This window comes from Rutidosis leptorrhynchoides, chromosome 11 (genome assembly GCF_046630445.1).
Source record: "Rutidosis leptorrhynchoides isolate AG116_Rl617_1_P2 chromosome 11, CSIRO_AGI_Rlap_v1, whole genome shotgun sequence".
Classification (NCBI taxonomy): Eukaryota; Viridiplantae; Streptophyta; class Magnoliopsida; order Asterales; family Asteraceae; genus Rutidosis; species Rutidosis leptorrhynchoides.
In genome coordinates, this window is record NC_092343.1 from 11,214,108 (window position 1) to 11,240,396 (window position 26,289).

The following is a 26,289-nucleotide window of genomic DNA, read 5'->3' on the forward strand; positions in this document are numbered from 1 at the left end:
TATGTAATCTCTAATGTTAGAGATTATTCATTTCTAACTCCAGCCTAAGATCAAATGAACTTAATTTAGTATTAATTCATCAAATCTGTATTACATCTGAAGAAAATATACACATGTATATTTTCATAAAGACTGTAATAAATTTCTGTTGTACAAAATATTAATTGTGAAATTTTTTTTAACGGGTAGGTAATACTCAAGAGATATATAAAATTCACAATTAATATGTTACATTCTTCGAATCTGATTCAGCAATCATCAACTATACTCACTATTGTCATAACAATATACATTCTTTTATAGAAATCAAAATAATCATACTCATTCAAATTCAATTACATATTCTGATTTTGAAATCGCAAAATTTAATTCGAGATATAGCCAAAAATCATCACTCTTAAATCCTTACATCTTGCAAAGCTATACTTTGACTTCAAAACTGTGTTAGAACATCATAGGTATATTAACGATTACAATCTGTGTCCAAACCTTCGAAATTCCTGAAGACGCTTCAAATAATGAACAATCGAGATGATGATCCAACCACATGTTACCCACAGTATGCACCTGAAAAACTCTCGAAACTAAAGTCATAGTTTAACACGTATCCGTGTCAGACTCTTTGGCATTTATTAGCAAAAATGACCTTTCAATTCCTTACCAAAGTAGACAGTTGTGTCACAGCTTCACAAGTCAACTTCGACTTTTCAATTAAAACGGTCTTATTATAATCTCGATATATACGATGCCCTTTCGCCATCGTTACCGGAGAACCGTTTATGTCCCACCACATTAGCAATAAACTTACCAACAATTTCACTGATCTTTGGTTTTCAGAAAAATCGATATATTCATTAGAACCCTATCATATACTCATCCGCACTTTGTAACAAGAATTGCCATACCAATTATTGAGAATCAGTAATCAGTATTTTAAAATCTTGCAGCATATCTACATCAACAGTTATATATACATATAACGTCTACCTCCAAGACTTACATACTTCGAATGTGAAGTTTCTGAAAAATGCCTAAACTGCGAACTAGTTCTCAAAATTTTAGAAAATGCTGATGAAGCAGCAGAAACTGTCAACGATCTTAACAGTAAAAAGTTTGATGATAAAAAATAGTGTGTTGGCAAAACTCAGGAAAAGAGAAGGTTTGGAACTTGAAAACGGATTGAGCAAAGTATGAAGGAGGCTGTGGACAAATCCCAAAGACTAAACCTGCCTTCAAAGAATCCAAATGATTCAGTATCATCATTATCAAATACCTTGCTCCTGACTCTAAACCCTTGTGGATAATATTCTTCATCATCCTCTTATCTTAAATATTCTAAGATATCATCATATCTTTCATTATAAATATCCTCCATATTTTTGAAGATATTTTCATAACTATTCTTAACTGAAATCTTTTATCTCTTCGCGATATCAGTGATACATTATAAAGGAAACTGTATTAGTTTCTAAATTCTGAAAAATTCGAATTTAAATTATGAATGTTTTTGAAGTAGTGTTGGGAACTGAAGCATGAGTTAGTATAATATAATGACACTTGATCAACGTGATTATATTACAGTAAGTCATGCTGAGTTTCTAATGGAACGTGATGATTCACAGATTATAACGTCATCATGTGCCATGTTACACGACTCTTACATTCTACCTAATCTCCAAACATATCGAGAACATATTCTTTCTGATAATTCTATCTTTTCTCTTGAATTTTGGTAAATTGACAAATCAAGATCGTGCCATTTCAATTTTACTCTTAGAACATTAACTATGTTCATTCCGAAATTCATATCTACGAAATCTGGACCATTATATACGGTGCTTAATCGCAAGAAGAGGAAATGAAAGAATGAAGCTCTGAAATAGAAATGGGAGTATAAATCACAGCAAATAGAATGGAGCATTAACTGTAGATGACAATGATTATAGAAGACAGAAGCAGGGACTTGGAAATATAAGGGAAGATATAAAGCCCAATGACAACCCGAAAATTATAAACCATATATATCGATGCATATAGCAATATAAAGACACGGGAGAACTAAAAACACTATAAAACCAAGAGTATAGTAGAAGTAAATAGATTCTTCCGGTGGCAGATGAAAAAGAAGAACGACAGATATGAAAGTGAGGAGTATATCAAGAATCAGCACTGGATGGAGCATATTAACAAATACTTTAAAATATGAGTTGAGGGAGAAAGAATAGAAGGTGTGAGTTGTAAGGAAACGAAGATGGTGGATTTATAGTGAAGTACCAGACAGAACAATCAGGACAGATCATCGCATTTAACCAAAGAGGATTAAAATTTCCTTAATTATCGAAGAACCCAAATCTTATGACGAAGATTTCCTCTAAATCTGAAAATCAACCGTGACTACGTCACTGGTTAAAACGAATCTGCATTTATTCATTTCACTCTTTTGTGATAGCTTCACTTATACTCTTTGCGTAATCAAATTGTTTTATCTATATTACTCAATGATTATAAAACTCTATTTATCAACTCATATTCGTCATGAAAACATTTTTATGGTTAGCCATGACGATCTCGATCAAATTTCGGGACGAAATTTATTTAACGGGTAGGTACTGTAACGACCCGGATTTTTCCGATCATTTTATACCTATGAGATTAATATTTACATAAATTAAACCTTACCAACATGATAAGTAATCCAAATTGTTGAGACTTGTGTTTTTGAAAAGAGTTTTACACAACATTTGACCGTCCAATTTGACCGATGATATCACGAACTATATAACATACGATAATTATACATTTGTGTATATATATGTATTTATATATATTTAACATGATTTAAGGATGGTTTAACATCTCATTGTGTACTAATGACAATGAGTTATAAGTATATTTTGAAACTACTAACTTAAGTTTTCAAAACGATAACTATACGTAACGTTCTTTGACTTAAAACTTATAATGTTTATACATGTATCGTATAGATATGTATTTAATCACTTTTAAAGGGCTTTTATACATAAAATAATATAAGTATATTTACAAAAGATATCTATATTTGAATCCTAGTTCCGTTTCCTCAAGATTTCTATACGTATATCTAGGGTATATGTACCCGTATCATACCCAGCTTCTATACGTATTTACTATTGGTATATACACATCAAATCAACATCCTAATCAACATTATTAGTGCCCTAGATATGAGGTAACTAGGATTTGTCAAGTATCATGAATTATTAGTAAGAAAACAAAATTAGGAATCCTTTTCTTTCTTTATAAACTAAAAACGTTTTTATGAATGAACACCATTTCTTCACTCCATTTTCTCATATCTACACCCTCATTTCTCTCTCAAAATACTCCTAACTTCATACTTGATCATCTCCAAGCATTTTCCCCATCATTTAGCTTCAATTACAAGCCTTAAATACCATAAGAAAACTCTTTCAAGAACATATCAAAATAACCACCCATTTGAAGAAGTATACTTCCAACCTTTTGATCTAACTCCACCACTCTTTGATTTCAAGATTTTTTCTTATCTCTTACAGTAACTTTGTCCAAGTAACTTGAGGTAGTAACCTTGTTCATAATTTTATTCGATTCATATTTATATAGCTATCTTATTTTATGTTGTAAAATTTTAACAACAAGAACATAGTTTGAATGATTTCAAACTTGTTTGCAAACTAAATAGATCCTTCTAACTTAACTTTTAAAACACTTCAAGACCTGTAATATATCATAATGATATGCTAACTTAACAAGATATAACTTGGTTTTACAAAGAACATCTTAAAAACTGAATCTACATCGTCGGAGTGCAACCGGGGGCTGTTTTGGGTTGGATAATTAAAAACCATCTTGAACTTTGAATTGGAAGTTCATGTTCTGGAAAAATGATATTTCTTATGAATATGTTAACACATAAAAATTTCATTGTTTAACTCAAAGTGTAAGTATTTTTAGAAAAATGATCATTAAATGTTGTTTTTATGATGGAAAATGATCACTTTCATAAGTTTCATCAAAGTTTGACATATAACCTATGATTTCGAATACAAACTAAGGTATTTTCAGTTCATATTCTTAAAATTTGACTCGATCCAAGGAAGTGGCAAGTTGAACCAACAAAAACGGAGTTGTAATGAAGAAACTACGACTAAAACAAGATTGGGTATCCGAAGCTAGTTTAGCTACGAAAATATTTGGAGAAAAAGTAAATTAATCATATCTTTTCTAATTAATATAATATTTTATATATATAATTACTTATGATTTGATTTTATATATTTCAGGACCACCCGTAAACAACACGAGAAGATTAATCATAAGACCTCATGATTGTACGCAACACGTCATTTGACAACACGGTACTTTATGTACGCAACACGTCATTTGACAACATGGTACCATGGGTCGAGATTAATTCTGATCAATACGAATACGATGGGGTCTTTATTTATTTTATTGAGCAACTAATTGTGGACCACTAACATCGGACTGCTAATTACGGACTAAGAAAATATTAAAAGTATTATAAGTACATATATATATATATATATATATATATATATATATATATATATATATATATATATATATATATATATATATATATATATATATATATATATGTAACGATTACTTGAAAAGAAAATATGTTGATATATTATATATATGGTTAGGTTCGTGATATCTATCGAAGACCAAGTCGTGTTAAATACCTTCAAGGCAAAAGTGAGTTTCATTACTCATTTTTTATATATATTTTTGGGCTGAGAATACATGCACTGTTTTATAACTGTTTTACGAAATGGACACAAGTACTAAAAACATATTCTACGTTGAGTTGTACCACTTTGCATATTTTTCCATAATAGCTTGGTAACTACCATTTACATGCGGTATTGTAAACGCGAATCCTGTTGATAGATCTATCGGGCCTGACAACCCCAACCGGACTGGACGACCAGTATTCAACGGTTGCACAGTACTTCATTTTCAGTGACTACACTTGGTACAGTGTAGTGAGATTTCATAATAAAGGGAATATGCGACGTTGATTAAATGTTAAGTATGGTTACCAAGTGCTCAACCACTTAGAATATTTTTATTAAAACGTTTATGTATATGAAATCTTGTAGTCTATTACTATTACGGAAATAATTGATTATGATAAACTAATGAACTCACCAACCTTTTGGTTGACACTTTAAAGCATGTTTATTCTCAGGTATTAAAGAAATCTTCCGCTGTGCATTAGCTCATTTTAAGGATATTACTTGGAGTCATTCATGACCTACTTTGAAAGACGTTGCATTCGAGTCGTTGAGTTCATCAAGATTAATATTAAGTCAATTATAGTTGGATGTAATATGAAATGGTATGCATGCCGTCAATTTTTTATGTAAAGAAAGTTTGTCTTTTAAAAACGAATGCAATGTTTGTAAAACGTATCATATAGAGGTCAAATACCTCGCGATGTAATCAACTATTGTGAATCGTTTATAATGTATATGAACGGGTTCTTTCATTTTTCGAAAAGCAGACTTTTATTAAAAAGAACCACGATAGGGCCAAACAAAGCGCCAGAACCTTTGATACAAAAACACGAGCAAGGCGAACATGATGATACTAGGGCCGCAACAAACAACAAAAACTACACGAGAGGGACTAGCTGCAGAGGGAGCAACCGAAACCTATCTATCGACAGACAATACATACATGAGACACGAGAACTACACTAGCCAACAGTTACATCATGTACAATATACATCCACAAATAAATGAAGATCCTAGGATGCGTGGACGATAGAAGAGATCCATTGTGTCCACTCTACCTTCAGATTCTTGACTCGAGCGGAGACCCATTCGAACATTTTGAGTTGGATTTCCATTAGTGTTGTAGGCCCGTTCCAACATTTATTTGAAAAAAACTCCGAGGTTGCGATTTCTCCAAATAAGGTATGCACATGGCTTGCCAAATACACGTCCCAATCCATGCTAGATTTTGATTACTCTTCCCTAAAATGCCTCGTTGATACTCAAACACCGGACCCAATCCCCACCACTTATATACCCTTACCCATACATCGAAAGCGTGTTGGCAAAGGAATAAAGAGTGGTCAATTGATTCCAATGCATCGTCACATAAAGGACACCTCATCGAATTGAGGTCAATACCCCGTTTATCAAGTTTGGTGCGTGTTGGCATCCTCCTTCTTAACACCCACCACATGAACACTTAGACTTTTCCCGGAACTAAGTTATTTTTTAGCGTCTCGTGTCTAAAACTATTGCCCGTGATAAGCTTCTCATCAATAAGACTCGATGTTTTTCGGTAGTGAACTTGCCGTTTGTTGCTAGCTTCCAATACCAATCATCTCGGCACCTGTCATGTTTAACATAAGAGTTTAGAAAATTAGTTAGTATGTTCAGTTCGTCGCCTGCACGTCCTCGAATTTCACACTGCCAATTCCAATCAGCCTGCCTTGTATTGTTAGACCACGCTATTCTCTCCCGAACAGTAGCTTGTTTGTTGATTTCCAGGTGGTAAAGTCGCTTGAATATGTCTTTTAAACACTCGTCAACCAGCCATGGTTCTTCCCATAATGTAGTGGAATTGCCATCTCCAATCAGCCTTGTAAAGGATCGTCCAAACTGCAGCCTCAACTTATCAATTGTCTGACCTGCACGTACGATATTAACCCACACGCCACTCGTCCCATTTGGCCCGTTAAGGCCCGAAGGTATAAGCAGCCAGGTCCATGTATACTTTTTAAAACTTTAACCCAAAGAGAGTTAGAATCTGTTTTTGCCCGCCAAAACCATTTTCCCAAAAGAGCAAGATTTTTTCCCTTATTTGACCCAATGTTAAGACCCCCTTCGCAATAAGGCAAAAGAGCTTCCTCCCATTTGACACAAGACATTTTTAGTACACTCACCCGACCTGCCCCAAAAAAACTTACTTCCAATATACTCTAAACATTAAATAACACTCGAGGGGCACAAAAGAGGGATAAATAGTATAATGGTAAACTATTGAGGACCGGCTTCACAAGTTTTAACCTTCCACCAAAGGAGATCGTTTTTGCTTTTCACTCCGCGAGTTTAGAATTAAGTTTTTCAATCACGGGGTTCCAATTTTCGACCCTATTCATGTTACGCCCAATTGGTAAACCCAAGTAGGTAAAGGGCAACTCACCAACTTTACAACCAATCCGAAGAGCCATTCTTTCAACTTCATCCTTAATTACACCAATCCCATAAATAAGACTCTCATGATAGTTTATTTTTAAACCCGACATCTTATCAAAACAAGTTAGAAGTTTCATAAGATTGAAAAAAATTTGACGGCTCCATTCACCAAGAAAAAATGTATCGTCCGCATATTGTAAATGGAAGATTTGAACTTTGTGCACCCCAATTTCAACACCCCTAAATAATCCACTTTTAATGGCTTTTTTGGATAATAATTTTAAACCCTCTGTCGCGATAATGAATAAGAATGGTGTCACCTTGCCCGATGCCTCTTTCTAACGTAAACTCATGTGTAGGAGATCCATTAACCAATACAGAAACCGAGGCCGACTTGATACAAGCATGGATCCATCTCCTCCATTTATCACCGAACCCCATACGCTTCATGATTTCTAACAAAAATTCTCAGTTAATACTATCAAATGCCTTTTCGTAGTCGACCTTAAAAATTAGACTTTTCTTTTTATTTTATTTTTTTCAGGAATTCAATAGCCTCACTTGCGATAAGAGCACCATCGCACTTTGGACTTCATCGATAAGGTTTGAGATCACTTTTCTGATTCTTGTCGAAAGGATTTTTGCTAGAACTTTGTAATAACATCCTATCAAGCTAATAGATCGGTAATCATTCAAACCCAAAGGATCCGCTTTCTTAGGAACACGAGTAATGAAAGAGGCATAAATAATCACATAATTGGGGTAGCGATTGACCTCTAGTTCAAAGACTAAAACACCTTTTTACTTTAATTAAAACGTATTTATGATTAAATGACTTTAACCGCGTTTTGTGTTTTTTACATATTATAATTAAGAACTCCTATCCTATGTTACCGTTTTGTTCATGTTGCTACTTCCCTAACACCAAACCAATATTATCACGTCCAACCTTTTTTTTTAGAACAGCGAATTTGGGATCACCCGAGGGGGACTTAACCACCCATTGCGATCATCTCCCGTTTCGACTATGCCGATGCAGTGATATTAACCCGCCCCCTATCGCTGCCCGGGAGGAAACCTTGAACCGATCCACGGGCACGACTCAACATTACAGACTTTGCTTATCGTGTCGAAAACATTAAATCATTTAAAGATAAAGTTTAAATTTGGTCAGAAATTTCCGGGTCGTCACAGTACCTACCCGTTAAAGAAATTTCGTCCCGAAATTTGAGTGAGGTCGTCATGGCTAACAATAAAAATATTTTCATGACGAATATGAGTTGATAATTAGAGTTTTATCACCGTTGAATAATATGGATAAAACAATCCAATTACTCGAAGCGTATGAGAGAAATTATCGTAAAAGAGTGAAATGAAGGAATAGAGATTCGTCTTAATTTTTGACGTAGTAACGATTGATTTCCGGAATTTAAGGAATAGAAATATTCTAAATAAGATTTGATTCTTCGAGAATTAAGGAGATTAAGATCTTCTTTAATTAAATGCGTAATCTGACTCGATTGCTATGTCTGATATTTCACTATAAATTGACCTCTTCCGTTTCATTTATTTTCACCACTCCTATAAGCTTCTTCCTTATTTCATACTTCCTAATAGATTTTGAAAATGCTTAATCCAGTTCTGATTCTTGAAATTTTCTTAGCTATCGTATCATTCATTCTTCTTTTTCATCTGCCACCAGAGGAGGTTATTTTCTTCTACTATTACCTTGGGGTTATAGTGTTTTTCATTCTCCCGTGTCTTTATATTGCTATACGCATTGATATACACGGTTTGTAATTTTGGGTTTGTTATCGGGCTTTATATTCTCCATTATATTTCGAAGCTTCATGATTTCGTTTGCTCTTCCCGACCTTAAGTCAAGCGGATAATGGTCCAGAATTCGTAGGTATGAAGTTTTAGATGAACATAACTAATGTGCTAAGAAAGAAATGGTAATCGCACGATCTTGATTTGTCAAATTACCAGAATATCCGGAAAAGACCGAATCATCAAGAAAATTATTTTCTTAATATGTTTAGAGGTTAAATAGAATGGAAGAGTTATGTAACATGGTTCATGATGATGGTGAAATCTGTGAACCTTTATCACGTTCCATTAGAAACTCAACATGACTTACTGTAATATAGTCACGTTGATCAAGTGTCATTATATTATACTAATTCATGCTTCAATTCCCAACACTACTTCAAAACATTCATATTTTAAACTTGAAGGTTTCAGAATTTAGAAACTAAAATAGTTTCTTTTATGATATAATACAGATAGCGCGAAGAGGTAATGATTTCAGATAAGAATGGTTTCGAAAAAATATCTTCAGAAATATGGAGGATATTTATAATGGAAGATACGATGATATCTTAGAATATTTAAGATAAGATGATGATGAAGAATATTATCCGCAATGGTTTTAGAGTAAGGAGCAAGGTATTCGCTAATGATTTCAGCAGACACTGAATCATTTGGATTCTTTGAAGGTAGATTTAGTCTTTGTGATTTGTCCACAGCCTCCTTCATGGTCTGCTCAATCCATTTTTCAGTTCCAAAACATTCTCTTTTTCTCAGCTTTACCACCATACTATTCTTTATCATCAAACTTTTAACTGTTAAGGTTGTTTATAGTTTTTGCTGCTTCATCAGCATTTTTTCAAAATTCGGAGAACTAGTTTCGCAGTTTGTGTGTTTTTCAGAAACTTCACATTCGAGGTAAATAAGTCTAGGAGATAGACATTATATGTATATATATATAACTGTTAGCGTAGAATCGCTGCGAAATTCGAAATACTGATTGCTAATTCCTGGTAATTGGTATGGCATTTACCGTTACAAGATGTAGATGAGTACATGATAGGGTTTCAATGAACAATTATAATGGTTTTTCGGAGAGACTTTAAGTGACAGATTAATGAATTTGCTGGTACATTTACTGTTAATGTGGTGGAACATGAAAGGTTCTCCAGTAACAAAAACGTATATGCCAAAGTTACAAGTCTGAAAGGTCGTCGTTGACTGGTTGAATGGTTGATAATACTGGATACTTTGAAAAGGAATTGCAAGGTTATTTTCGGTAAAAACAATGTTAATGGATCTTGCATAAATTTAAAGTCAAAGTATAGCTTTGAAAGATGTAGAGATCTAATAATGATGTTACCGGTTCAGAGTTATGACTTGGATTCTGATCCGTCAATATCAGAATATGTAATTGAATTTGTATGAAAACGATTGTATATCGTTGTGAGCATTGTTAATAATTTTTGAATCAAAGTTGAAGAATGTACAGTGTAACATATTAATTGCGAACTTATATATTTCCCGGGTATTACCTACCCGTTGAAGATTTCACAATTAATACTTTGTACAAAAGAATTTTTATTACCGTCTTTATGAAAATATATGTATGTATATTTCCTTCAGATGTAACAGAGATTTAATGAGTTAATATCATATTAAGATCATTTGATTTTCGGCTTGACTTAGAAATGATTAATCTCTAAAACATTAAAGATTACATAATCTTTGCGGAGTATTTCGCTAATGTAATCGATACTTCATTATTTATTCTTATTCCTCGGTGAAGGATGTTGATGCTCGTGGAAATTTTTTATTTTTTATTTTTTTTTAACCTTACAAGGCACAGATGATGTTTTCTGGAAAGTTTCGAGTATATCGAAAATGAAAATGTAAAATCAATTATGTAATTGAATAAAACACTTTGTTTATTATGAAATGGAATTCATTAAGTTGAAACAGAGATTGTAGTTAACAATGGTTAAGTTGTTAAGGAAGGATGTACATCATTGCATATTAGTAATATGAACTAACCGAGTAGTACCTACCAGTTAAGATTCACACGTAATAGCTTAATACGAAAAGATTTATTTTGATTTCAAAATTCATATATATTAAATATACATAAAATTTCTTCGGGGGAAATGAGTTAATACTTCATCGGTTATTGTTGCTGGTATTTCTTGGTAACTACGGTGCGTATGACGTTGATGCTCGTGGAACAGATTGTGAAGTTGAGGTTTGCGATGCGGATGTTGTTGGTGGTGGTAATGATACTGTTGGTGTTGTTGTCGGTGGTACTGTTGATGCCGGTGATGCTGCTGGTGCTTGTAACCTTTACACCATATTCTCCAAAGCCACTACCCGAGCGCGAAGCTCGTTGACTTCTTCTACTACATCGGGATGATTGGCGGTTCGGACGAGCGGATGAATTGTAGTGACCCGAACTTTTCCATGTTTATATATATTAATTGAGATTGATATTTACATGATTAAATGTTTCCAACATGTTAAGCAATCAAACTTGTTAAGACTTGATTAATTGAAATATGTTTCATATAGACAATTGACCACCCAAGTTGACCGGCGATTCACGAACGTTAAAACTTGTAAAAACGACATGACGATATATATATATATGGATATACATATGGTTAACATGAGATTATGATAAGTAAGTATCTCCATAAGTATATTAACAATGAGTTATATACATATAAACAAGACTACTAACTTAAGGATTTCGAAACGAGACATATATGTAACGATTATCGTTGTAACGATATTTAAATGTATATATATCATATTAAGATATATTAATATATCATAATATCATGATAATATAATAATTTAACATCTCATTAGATATAATAAACAATGGGTTAACAACATTAATTGAGATCGTTAACTTAAAGGTTTCAAAACAACACTTACATGTAACGACTAACGATGACTTAACGACTCAGTTAAAATGTATATACATGTAGTGTATTTAGATGTATTAAAATACTTTTGGAAGACTTCAAGACATATATCAAAACACTCATACTTAACGAAAATGGTTACAGTTACTTTCCCATTCTTTTCTTTCATCAAGAATTCTAGTCGTATTCTTACCCGTATTATACACAGCTTCAAAACGTACTTACTATGGGTATATACCAATAGGAACTAGCATGGGATTCCACTCTTGATTATGTCATGTATGACTAATCAATTTTAACTTCTACCATGAGCTAGTCAACTAACTAGAACTCCTTTTAACCCCACTCACCACTCACCAATTACCACTCATCATTCGCTCCATTTCACTTCCAATTCTCTTTCTAATTCTCTCTCAACACACACACACTATTATGAACGTATTTTTCCAGTAGTTAATCATCATCTTCATCAAAAATCACTTCAAGAATCAAGCTATAATCATCATAGGAAGAACACTTCAAAAATCCCTTCAAGTTTACTAATTTACTTCCAAGCTTTCTAATCCATTCCAAGTAATCATCTAAGATCAAGAAACCTTTGTTATATACAGTAGGTTATCTTTATTATTCAAGGTAATATTCATATTCAAACTTTGATTCAATTTCTATAACTATAAACTATCTTAATTCGAGTAAAAATCTTACTTGAACTTGTTTTTGTGTCATGATCCTACTTCAAGAACTTTCAAGCCATCCAAGATCCTTTGAAGCTAGATCATTTCTTGTCACTTCCAGTAGGTTTACCTACTAAACTTGAGGTAGTAATGATGTTCATAACATCATTCGATTCATATGTATAAAACTATCTTATTCGAAGGTTTAAACTCGTAATCACTAGAATATAGTTTAGTTAATTCTAAACTTGTTCGCAAACAAAAGTTAATCCTTCTAACTTGACTTTTAAAATCAACTAAACACATGTTCTATATCTATATGATATGCTAACTTAATGATTTAAAACCTGGAAACACGAAAAACACCGTAAAACCGGATTTACGCCGTTGTAGTAACACCGCAGGTTGTTTTGGGTTAGTTAATTAAAAACTATGATAAAATTTGATTTAAAAGTTGTTATTCTGAGAAAATGATTTTTATTATGAACATGAAACTATATCCAAAAATTATGGTTAAACTCAAAGTGGAAGTATGTTTTCTAAAATGGTCATCTAGACGTCGTTCTTTTGACTGAAATGACTACCTTTACAAAAACGACTTGTAACTTATTTTTCCGACTATAAACCTATACTTTTTCTGTTTAGATTCATAAAATAGAGTTCAATATGAAACCATAGCAATTTGATTCACTCAAAACGGATTTAAAATGAAGAAGTTATGGGTAAAACAAGATTGGATAATTTTTCTCATTTTAGCTACGTGAAAATTGGTAACAAATCTATTCCAACCATAACTTAATCAACTTGTATTGTATATTATGTAATCTTGAGATACCATAGACACGTATACAATGTTTCGACCTATCATGTCGACACATCTATATATATTTCGGAACAACCATAGACACTCTATATGTGAATGTTGGAGTTAGCTATACAGGGTTGAGGTTGATTCCAAAATATATATAGTTTGAGTTGTGATCAATACTGAGATACGTATACACTGGGTCGTGGATTGATTCAAGATAATATTTATCGATTTATTTCTGTACATCTAACTGTAGACAACTAGTTGTAGGTTACTAACGAGGACAGCTGACTTAATAAACTTAAAACATCAAAATATATTAAAAGTGTTGTAAATATATTTTGAACATACTTTAATATATATGTATATGTTGTTATAGGTTCGTGAATCAACAGTGGCCAAGTCTTACTTCTCGACGAAGTAAAAATCTGTGAAAGTGAGTTATAGTCCCACTTTTAAAATCTAATATTTTGGGATGAGAATACATGCAGGTTTTATAAATGATTTATAAAATAGACACAAGTACGTGAAACTACATTCTATGGTTGAATTATCGAAATCGAATATGCCCCTTTTTATTAAGTCCGGTAATCTAAGAATTCGGGAACATACACCCTAATTGACGCGAATCCTAAAGATAGATCTATTGGGCCTAACAAACCCCATCCAAAGTACCGGATGCTTTAGTACTTCGAAATTTATATCATATCCGAAGGGTGTCCCGGAATGATGGGGATATTCTTATATATGCATCTTGTTAATGTCGGTTACCAGGTGTTCACCATATGAATGATTTTTATCTCTATGTATGGGATGTGTATTGAAATATGAAATCTTGTGGTCTATTGTTACGATTTGATATATATAGGTTAAACCTATAACTCACCAACATTTTTGTTGACGTTTAAAGCATGTTTATTCTCAGGTGAATATTAAGAGCTTCCGCTGTTGCATACAAAAATAAGGACAAGATTTGGAGTCCATGTTTGCATGATATTGTGTAAAAACTGCATTCAAGAAACTGATTTCGATGTAACATATTTGTATTGTAAACCATTATGTAATGGTCGTGTGTAAACAGGATATTTTAGATTATCATTATTTGATAATCTACGTAAAGCTTTTTAAACCTTTATTTATGAAATAAAGGTTATGGTTTGTTTTAAAAATGAATGCAGTCTTTGAAAAACGTCTCATATAGAGGTCAAAACCTCGCAACGAAATCAATTAATATGGAACGTTTTTAATCAATAAGAACGGGACATTTTAGGAATAAGATCCAGAATTTGAGATAGTATATTATCGTGACGAGATACTCTGAAAATGAGAGAGAAAATGGTGTCTCGAACAGGTTCGCCGGTAAGTGCTTCAGGTTCTTCGCCAAGAGGGCAATGTGGTGGATGGAAGGGATCACCTTCTTCTTGTCTCCAATAATTAAGTAGGCTACGAACTTATCCCCAATTTATCCAGAATAGGTGATGGCTGATTGGTTGATCCATTCCGGTTACACTGTCTTCGGAATTCAGGTGAATATCCATATCGGAATAGCTATCGGAGTTTAAGGAATTTGAACTAGATACGGGATCCATCTTGTATAATTAGGGAGATGATTTTTTACTGTAGCAAATAGTGATTTTTAAAAACACTGTAGCTTTTCGGGTACTGAAGCAATTCAAAAATACTGTAGAAAATTAGTGTTTTACTGGTTTATCTTAAACGTTTTAGTTAACTTATCTAAATATTAATCGAATCAATAATCGAATGTTACTATCGTTTACTAAATAACTTGAAATCATATATATATATATATATATATATATATATATATATATATATATATATATATATATATATATATATATATATATATATATATATATATATATATATATTTATGTGCACATTAAGTTATATATATATATTGTTCGTGAATCGACGAGAACAGTCAAAGAATAATTGATTACATGAATATAGTTCCAAAACTTGAGACTCACCATTACAGACTTTGCTTATCATGTCGAAAACATTAAATCATTTAAAGATAAAGTTTAAATTTGGTCAGAAATTTCCGGGTCGTCACACCTGCGGCGTATGAAAAGCAGTTTTGTCCTCATCTTCCGCAGCCATTAAGATTTGGTGATAACCCTTGTACGCATCCAGAAAACACGTGTACCGAAAACCTAATAATGATTCTACCTTCCAGCCTATCTCCGGGAGAGGGTAGTTGTCCTTGGGGCATGCTTTATTGAAGTCTTTAAAATCGACACACATCCGCCAATTGCCATCAGTCTTTTTCACCAAAACAGGATTAGCAACCCATGTCTGATACCGCACTTCCCGCAGAATGTTTGCTTTGACAAGGTTATCTACTTCTGCGCATAACCAATCACTGCGCTCAAGAGACATATGCCGCTTCTTTTGTCTAACGGGTGTGAGTGATAGATTAACATTCAACTTATATTCCGCAATATCACGCGGAACCCCAGTCATGTCTGATTCTTGCCATGCGAAAACATCTGCATTTGCGAATAATATTCCATGCAACTTAGCCTTAGTTTCGACCGACAAGCCTGCGCCGATTTTGATACACTTATCCGGGTGCAAACGGTTAGCTATGACCGTACTGCTTGCAAGTTGTTCTCCCATGCTGGGAATTTTTACAGGCACAACTGAACCACATAACTCGATTGTTTCATGTGACGCAATCGTGGCAATTCCTCCCATTGTAGGAAACTTAATCAAGCCATGCACTACCGATGGTATAATATTACGACGTCGTATGAAATTTCTCCCTAGTAGCGCATTATAACGCGAAGTCGAACGAACCACATAAAAGTCAACTAACTCGTGTCTGACCAACTGCGGATTCTTATCATCCGCAAGCTCTATTATTAGCTCTATCCGGCCTAGCGGCCATGAGCTTTCTTCAGAGAACCCTGATAGCGTAATATCGAGCTGGCGTAACTGCGCTTTAACTTCTGCAGGAAGGAAACGATAGCAATGCTCATACATAATGTCGACGCCACTCCCGGTGTCAACATGCATGCGTTTGATCTGTATTCCGCAATTAGGAATGCGACACTTGATGATAATGGGCTCGTTAACTGTGTCGATCGACATTACGGGAGGGAATGAAATTGGAATGAGCTCCCAATCCTGGTAATCGTTGTATTTCCTTCGCTGGCCAACTTTGTCTGCGTCAACCATATTGATGGTTACATCGGCGCTTTTAACTTTATCTGTTTTTTGCCATGCGAACGTTTTGGCTTTTGAACTCTCTTCCGCGGCCTTTCCCTTATCTTTCTTTGGCGGTTTGAGATGATCTAATTTTCCTGCGCGTAGCGCTTCCAGCACTCGCTCCATTAAACTTTTACACCGATTGGTGTCATGACCGTGATCATCATGGAACTCGCAGTATTTTGTTTTATCCCGCTTGCCAAATTCTGTCAGCGGAGTTGGAACCGCAAAGGTTGCGCATACTGATTCGGTTGCCAAAATCTCTTTTGGTGTTTTATACAGGCTTTTGAGCAGCGCATAGTTCTGATTATTAATGCCGCGCTGATTATTGTTTCGGAAGTTACCACTTGTTCGCCCCTTATCACTTCTTATAGGACCACCACTAGGATATCTTCCGCGAGAACTGTTACCGCGGCTTTGATCGCGCGAACGATCATCATCGTCTTTCCTCTCACTGCGTGAGCTAGCGGTGGGAATATCATTATCTTCACCACTCCACATATAATCGTGACATTCATTAAGTGCTTCAACATAAGTTGTTGGCACCGTATGGCGTAGACGCCTGACCATCGTTGGATGATGCTCCGTACTTATACCATGTATTAGTCCAGAAATCTGCTGCTCTGGCTTTAAGTCCGGTATGCGCAAGCATTCATTAGTATATCTCGTGAGAAATTCACCCAAAGATTCCTTGGGTTTCTGTACAACATCATGACATTCAATGTGAGTGCGCTTGCGCGGCCTCTGATTTTGATACTGCAGCAGAAACTTCATTCGCAAATCCATGAACCCGAATATACTACCGGCTGGTAGCTTGTTGAACCGTTCGCGTGCACCCCTCAAACTTACCACATAGTCTTCACATTTTATACTTTAACCATTACACTTCTCATTCATTATAAGTCGATCACATAATTTTTACTAACAACTATTCATTATTATTGTTATTATTGTTATTATTATTATTATTATTATTATTATTATTATTATTAAATCAACCACATAATTTTTCACTTTATTATTGTTTTTTTTTTCTTATTATAAATTAACTACGTAACTTAATATATATATATTATGCTTTACATCTCTAAAAGACAAAGGCTTTATGAATAGTTGTTCCCCATGCTTTAATCGTTTATACGTCGTGTAAAAAGGTTGTACCCACAATGACACCACACTAAACATTGAGAACCATTATAAACTTTAGGGCGTCAAATGTAAATTCCTAGGGTAAAAAATGTAAACTTCATAGGGGTCTAAAGTTAAAGTTCAAGGGCCAAATCATAACTTCTTTATTTTTCATATAACTCCCCAACAAATCCACCTAAATTTTTAACCACCTTTAAATTTCGTACGACTTGGGATAGGTTTAACCGACATGATCGTTAAACACGAAATAATTTTACGAACCAAACACAACAAATTATATCCGAAACGGAGTTCCGACGCGGAGTGAGGGCTACTCCACTAGTTTAATCAAATCAAATAAAAAATATCACTTAAAGTTAAAATACCTTATTTTTAATAGTTAAATACAATGTAAGTAAATAAATAAATAAATTGGAGTATTATTTTTTTATGCGTAGTAAAATAATTTTAACGTATATGTGAGCCCATTTTTATTTTCGTCTAGGACCTTTAAATTATCGAGACGACCCTGTAGTCAGGGAGCATTACTTCCCCAAGTTTCACAGCATCACAATTACCTCGTGCCACCTTAATTTGAACCCTCCCAAACATGCATTGTGGATGTAAACATACTAAATTGCCCAACATGAAACGACTAATTTGAACACTTAAAATCAGTTATTGTTTAACAACGCAAAATTTATCAAAAAAACAAGCTCTAATTTTGACCATCTAATTTTACTTATTTATAGGGGTGTGCATGGTACGGGAAGAACCGAAGACCGGACCGGACCGAACAGATTTTTTCGGTCCTTTCCTTGATCCATAATTTTACGGATTTTCAGTCTTCTATCCGGACCAAAACCGATAAAAACACTAAAAATACCGGAACCGTACCGTACCGAACCGATAATATTTGGTCCGATCCTCGGTCCATGTTTTTGCTTCAAATTGGGATTCGGGAAGGCACCGAACCGAACAATTTTGGTCTGGAACCGTACCACGCACACCCCTACTTATTTATTATTTAAACAAATAATTAACATTTGTAGTCTACCAAATACATTTGATGAGGTATATCAAGATTAATAATGAAAACCTTCAATGGCGCATGGTTCAACATTCTTCAATCACAAGAACTATCAAAATACATTTGATGAGGTATATCAAGATTAATAATGAAAACCTTCAATGGCGCATGGTTCAACATTCTTCAATCACAAGAACTATCAGTATGACCTATGACCTGCTTCTGAGCTTTAAAATAGGTAAATAAAAAATTTCTTCTTTTGCGCCATTGAAGGTAAATAAAATATTTCTTCTTTTGCTAATAGCCCGATAAGCGTGTACTTCTCAATTTTAACACCCGAATTTGTAGATCGATTTTTTAATTGTTTATCCCAAATGAGAAGAGCTCGAGAAAATAATGAAGATGAGGAGGAAATCATAGAGGCACACGTTTATGTACGATTTCATAAATATTGTCTCAAATACGCTGCTACGGGAGACGTAGTCATAAAATTTTAAGTTACAGTTATCGATATGGATGTAGTTTCAAAAAGTTAATTTCTCACTAACGGATATGTATTATATTAAAATACTTTCACGCAATTAAGATTATATATTCGGAGTCTATACGATCCGAATGGTTTGAAGACACATTTAAGGCGGTCTTTGCAGGAAAAAAACTTATTTAAGTTTGAGAAGTGGATGAATGTCAAGTTGGGAATCTGTGGCGATATCTCCATCTGAAGACAAAATTATATTGATAGAATAGAAGTGAAAACATTAGAAAATTAAATGCATGCAATTTTTTCTGTATGTGTCATAACATCAGAAAATATCGAGATACTAGCGTTATTGATGATGGGGGTGACCAAATGTTAAGAGAATATGCTTCCTACTATTGTTTAAAGACATGGTGTAAGGAGAACATGAACAGCAAGGAGAAGAATGACAAGAAGAAGAAAGTTCAAGGTGGTTGACGGAGGTATTACCAAATATGTTTCTTTTGTTTAGTTTAAGTAATTCTAGTTCTATAAAAGACTTTATGTAAATCTTAGTTGACTTAGATAAGTTAGAATTTATTGATTTTGTTCTCATTGTGGTGGTTAATTTTGAGATATTTTGTGCACACTCGAAAGGTATTACAAACGGAAAGAAAGCATCTTCTTATCACACTTAATATTAGCCCTATTAGCTCTTAACCAATTCATGCCTATGACTACATCAAAGCTAGGTATAGGCATCAACAAACAGGTTAAAGGAAAAGAATGGCCGTCAATCTTGATGGTAAGTCCAGACACGGATGATGTGCATGGAACCCTCTTACCATCAGCTACTTCTATTCCCAAAGGTTCATCTAACTTCCTAACAGGCAACTTCAACTTATCACAGAAGCCTAAGGACATAAAAGAACGATTCGCTCCTGAATCAAACAACACACGAGCTGGCAAGGAGTTAACCAAGAACATACCGGTAATGACGTCATCAATAGCGGTTGCAACGTCTACCGTCATCTGAAACGCCCTCGCCTCTGCTGTTGGAGGATTCTTTCTCTTCTGCCCGGCAGTAGAAGCAGAAGATCCCCCAGAAGTAGCCGACCTCGCCCCTGACCCTGCCCCAGAACCGGATCTTGACGCAGTTGGACAATTTGCTGATCTATGCCCCTCTTGATGGCAACTCCAACAAACATTTGACTTAAAGGAACAAGCTGTTGATTCATGACCTAACACTCCACATTTCAAACACCTTCTAGTCATTGGAGAACACGGGCCTGTATGGGTTGACTTACAAACATTGCACCAACCAGACTGAGTAGAACCCGATCCACTCATACCAGATTTACTTTTCTGTTTAAACCCACCTGACTTTTTACCACGAAAACCAGTTGTTTACTTGATTGTTGAACAGACTGACCACCTGATTGACTTTCTGATTTTCCCCCAATAGATCCACTTTGTGAACTTTCTCTTCTTGCTGCCATTACATCACCTTCCGTAACCTTAGCCATTTCATGAGCCTGTGCCAAGGTTGTTGCAAATCTCGCAACTGTTCTATATTCTGGTTTAATTACCCGCATGAAATGCTGAATCTTATCCTTCTCAGTTGGTACCCATTGCTGAACAAACCTTAACTTAGATGTGAAGTCTCTGAAAACTTCATCAATCGTCATACTTTCTGTCATCCTCATATTCAAAAACTCAGTTTTCAACCTTTCCATTTCATACTCAGAACAATACTGCTCACGAACTTTAGCAGCAAATTGTTCCCAGGTAATCTGACTGATCTGTTCCCTAGGCAAGTATGCTGTAATAGAATCCCACCACTCCATCGCTTCAACCTTGAGAAGTCTACTTGCAAACAGTACCATAGATTCAGGTTCACAGAAACACGCTTCTAATGCTCTTTCTACTTCTCTTAGCCAATTAAGTGTCACGGTAGGGTTTGTGTGACCATGATATTCTGGAGGTTTGCAATCAATAAACTGTTTATAAGTACACTTCTTTCTTGTTTCAGGAACTTGGAATGGGTACATCATTTGGTTTGGAAATTCCTGGTTAAACGGGAATGGCATTTGGAGATTTTGGTAAGTGTTTTGTGGAAACTGGGATTGGGAACTACCACTAGCTTGGTTATAATAGTTTGGAGGAAAAGTTGTGTTTAATGCAGTGGTATTAGGGTTCCATTGCGCCCGTTTTTGTTCTAGTTCCTTTATTTTCTCCTGAGCTTCTAATAATCGACTCTGTAGGTTTATAACTTCTTGGGAGGTTTCTTCCTCTGATGAAACGTGCCCATCTTAGTCAGGGGCTCTGAATGTACCAGTTCCGGGGGCGGTAGGGCCAGTAGCATTAGCTTCATTATCTGCCATTACTGCACTACCACAACACTCACACCAAAGCTTAGTATAAACTCGGTTAGTACTACCAACTAACACACAACCTGTCCTAGTACTCACTTAACCCATCCCCGGCATGTTATGTTTGACATGACTTTACTAAGTTTGGGAACATGACATTCAGATCACAATGCACATGCTGCCAAACTCAGCTCTGATACCAACTTGTGACACCGCTGATTTTTTTTTTTTTATAAATACGTGGCGGAAGCATTAACGTTAATTAAACCATTATACTAATATAAACATATCATAATTACATAACCAAAGCAGTTGACAGCTAGCATTTAACTAATACATATGGTGTCACGTGACGTTTCAACAAAAGTTTTAGTTTTATAGGAAAAGACACATCAGAGTTGGCTCCTGTCAAACATAACATCAGCATGCCCCGTCTTCTCCCCAAAAGCATCATCTCTACAAAAGCTAATAACCTGCAGGGAGGAGATGGAGGGGAATTAGCACGAAGCTAAGTGAGTACGACTAACCACAGGCAATAGTATACAGAACAGTTATACTAATCATGTCACAAAGAGCTAACACACAAACATCACCCAAGTGCCGTCTACAGAGACTCTGGCGGCTCGGCCAAACCATTAACCACCAGTTGATCGGGCTGGGGCTTACCAGAAGTTCCTCCACCACCGTATGTATATACATAATCCACACGCGACGGACGCGTCATTCACATATATATACACCACGGCTGTCTAGGCTACCACAGAGGAACCCAACCCGCAGGTTGATCTCTCCTACCGAGGCTACCACACAATAGGGACGCACTGGGCTCCAGCAGACAAGCATCAACTAACATGCAGTCATCACAATAAACTAACTAACTGTATCAATAAGTACAACTAACTAGCATGGCAATCATAATATAACATGCTACTCTATACTATATACTCCAGTTAGTCCCACTCACCGATTACCAGCAAACGAGAAGGTGTTCAGCTATCTAATCACTAAACCTTCTCTTTCTCCTTTTCTCCTGAGAAATACATGTACACGAGTTAGTTTATGTCCATAAACACCAAATAACATAAATATAGAAATTTTGTCAGAAAATCTGTCCGCTAAAATTTTTCTGTTTAACACTTGTGCACTTTTGAAATTTTCATCAGAAATTTTCATCAAAATCTCAAAATACAAACGGGCCGCATAACGGCTAGAAATCAACACTTAGTAAAAATTTCACTGTCTAAGACCATCGGTCGATCGTCAGAGACTATCGGCCGATCGTCACTACTCCATCGGCCGGTGGACTACACCATCGGTCGATCGTTAAATTTTCAACCGTTCGTCGAAGGACTTCCACCATCGGTCGATCGTCTAGTCCGTCGACCGATCGTCTCACTCCATCGGTCGATGGTCAGAGACCATCGGCCGAGGGTAGTTCATCTGCAGTAGCAGCTACCAAAGTGACGGGTTTCCACCAAATTCATCCAATTCTCGATCTAGAGCTCGTTTTTAACCTCAAAACTTACCAAATCTGATACACTAATCATCAAGAAACATAAACCCACAAGATTTGGACTCAAACAACATCAAATCAACCCATTTTGACCCAATTTATACTTTTAATAAAAACTAACACAAAAGCTTCAATTTCTCAAAGATTAGATCAAGAAATGATACAAACCTTACCTTAAAAGAATCAGTAAATCGTAGAGAACACAAAGCTATGAACGATTTGAGCTCTAGTACAAGAATTTGGAATTAGGGTTTGATAGGTGGAGAAGGTGAAGTACGGGTTATTTTGGGAAGGATCTGGAAATGAGAAGAGAGAGACAGCACACTAGTCACTTAATGGGTTTAATTCCCACACTGTGTGGCACACGGGTATTTATCAGTTATCTAATATCTTTCGTACATCATTTGGCGACCCAAACGAAGTCCAAATTAAATAAACAAACCTGTTCTGTGACCCTTGTCACAAACTGGTCCTAACCTCATCATTAATTAATAATAAACATTAAATAAAAATAAAAGCATATAATAACGCAACACCAACTTAAGGGCAATCTAGTAATCTTACATCTAGGCCCACTTGAGGATGTTACAATAATAACCTTACTACTCAAATAAAGGAGGCGCAACAAGGAGTTTTAAAAGAAGGAAATTTAAAGGATGAAATACCCAAAGGATCGGAGCAGCATCTTAATATTCGGGAAGACGGAACCCGGTATAGGGCTGAAAGGATTTGGGTACCAAAATTTGGAGATATGAGAGAAATGGTACTTAGAGAAGCTCATAAAACCAGATACTCAATACATCCTGGAACGGGGAAGATGTACAAGGATCTCAAGAAACATTTTTGGTGGCCGGGTATGAAAGCCGATGTAGCTAAATACGTAGGAGAATGTTTGACGTGTTCTAAGGTCAAAGCTGAGCATCAGAAACCATCAGGTCTACTTCAACAACCCGAAATCCCAGAATGGAAATGGAAAAACATTACCATGGATTTCATCACTAAATTGCCGAGGACTGCAAGTGGTTTTGATACTATTTGGGTAATAGTTGATCGTCTCACCAAATCAGCACACTTCCTGCCAATAAGAGAAGATGACAAGATGGAGAAGTTAGCACGACTGTATTTGAAGGAAGTCGTCTCCAGACATGGAATACCAATCTCTATTATCTATGATAGGGATGGCAGATTTATTTCAAGATTCTGGCAGACATTACAGCAAGCATTAGGAACTCGTCTAGACATGAGTACTGCCTATCATCCACAAACTGATGGGCAGAGCAAAAGGACGATACAAACGCTTGAAGACATGCTACGAGCATGTGTTATTGATTTCGGAAACAGTTGGGATCGACATCTACCGTTAGCAGAATTTTCCTACAACAACAGCTACCATTCAAGCATTGAGATGGCGCCGTTTGAAGCACTTTATGGTAGAAAGTGCAGGTTTCCAATTTGTTGGAGTGAAGTGGGGGATAGACAGATTACGGGTCCGGAGATTATACAAGAAACTACCGAGAAGATCATCCAAATTCAACAACGGTTGAAAACCGCCCAAAGTCGACAAAAGAGCTACGCTGACATTAAAAGAAAAGATATAGAATTTGAAATTGGAGAGATGGTCATGCTTAAAGTTGCACCTTGGAAAGGCGTTGTTCGATTTGGTAAACGAGGGAAATTAAATCCAAGGTATATTGGACCATTCAAGATTATTGATCGTGTCGGACTAGTAGCTTACCGACTTGAGTTACCTCAAAAACTCGCGGCTGTACATAACACTTTCCACGTCTCGAATTTGAAGAAATGTTTTGCTAAAGAAGATCTCACTATTCCGTTAGATGAAATCCAAATCAACGAAAAACTTCAATTCATCGAAGAACCCGTCGAAATAATGGATCGTGAGGTTAAAAGACTTAAGCAAAACAAGATACCAATTGTTAAGGTTCGATGGAATGCTCGTAGAGGACCCGAGTTCACCTGGGAGCGTGAAGATCGGATGAAGAAGAAATACCCGCATCTATTTCCAGAAGATTCGTCAACACCTTCAACAGCTTAAAATTTCGGGACGAAATTTATTTAACGGGTAGGTACTGTAGTGACCCGAACTTTTCCATGTTTATATATATTAATTGAGATTGATATTTACATGATTAAATGTTTCCAACATGTTAAGCAATCAAACTTGTTAAGACTTGATTAATTGAAATATGTTTCATATAGACAATTGACCACCCAAGTTGACCGGCGATTCACGAACGTTAAAACTTGTAAAAACGACATGACGATATATATATATGGATATACATATGGTTAACATGGGATTATGATAAGTAAGTATCTCCATAAGTATATTAACAATGAGTTATATACATATAAGAAAGACTACTAACTTAAGGATTTCGAAACGAGACATATATGTAACGATTATCGTTGTAACGACATTTAAATGTATATATATCATATTAAGATATATTAATATATCATAATATCATGATAATATAATAATTTAACATCTCATTAGATATAATAAACAATGGGTTAACAACATTAATTGAGATCGTTAACTTAAAGGTTTCAAAACAACACTTACATGTAACGACTAACGATGACTTAACGACTCAGTTAAAATGTATATACATGTAGTGTATTTAGATGTATTAAAATACTTTTGGAAGACTTCAAGACATATATCAAAACACTCATACTTAACGAAAATGGTTACAGTTACTTTCCCATTCTTTTCTTTCATCAAGAATTCTAGTCGTATTCTTACCCGTATTATACACAGCTTCAAAACGTACTTACTATGGGTATATACCAATAGGAACTAGCATGGGATTCCACTCTTGATTATGTCATGTATGACTAATCAATTTTAACTTCTACCATGAGCTAGTCAACTAACTAGAACTCCTTTTAACCCCACTCACCACTCACCAATTACCACTCATCATTCGCTCCATTTCACTTCCAATTCTCTTTCTAATTCTCTCTCAACACACACACACTATTATGAACGTATTTTTCCAGTAGTTAATCATCATCTTCATCAAAAATCACTTCAAGAATCAAGCTATAATCATCATAGGAAGAACACTTCAAGAACACTTCAAAAATCCCTTCAAGTTTACTAATTT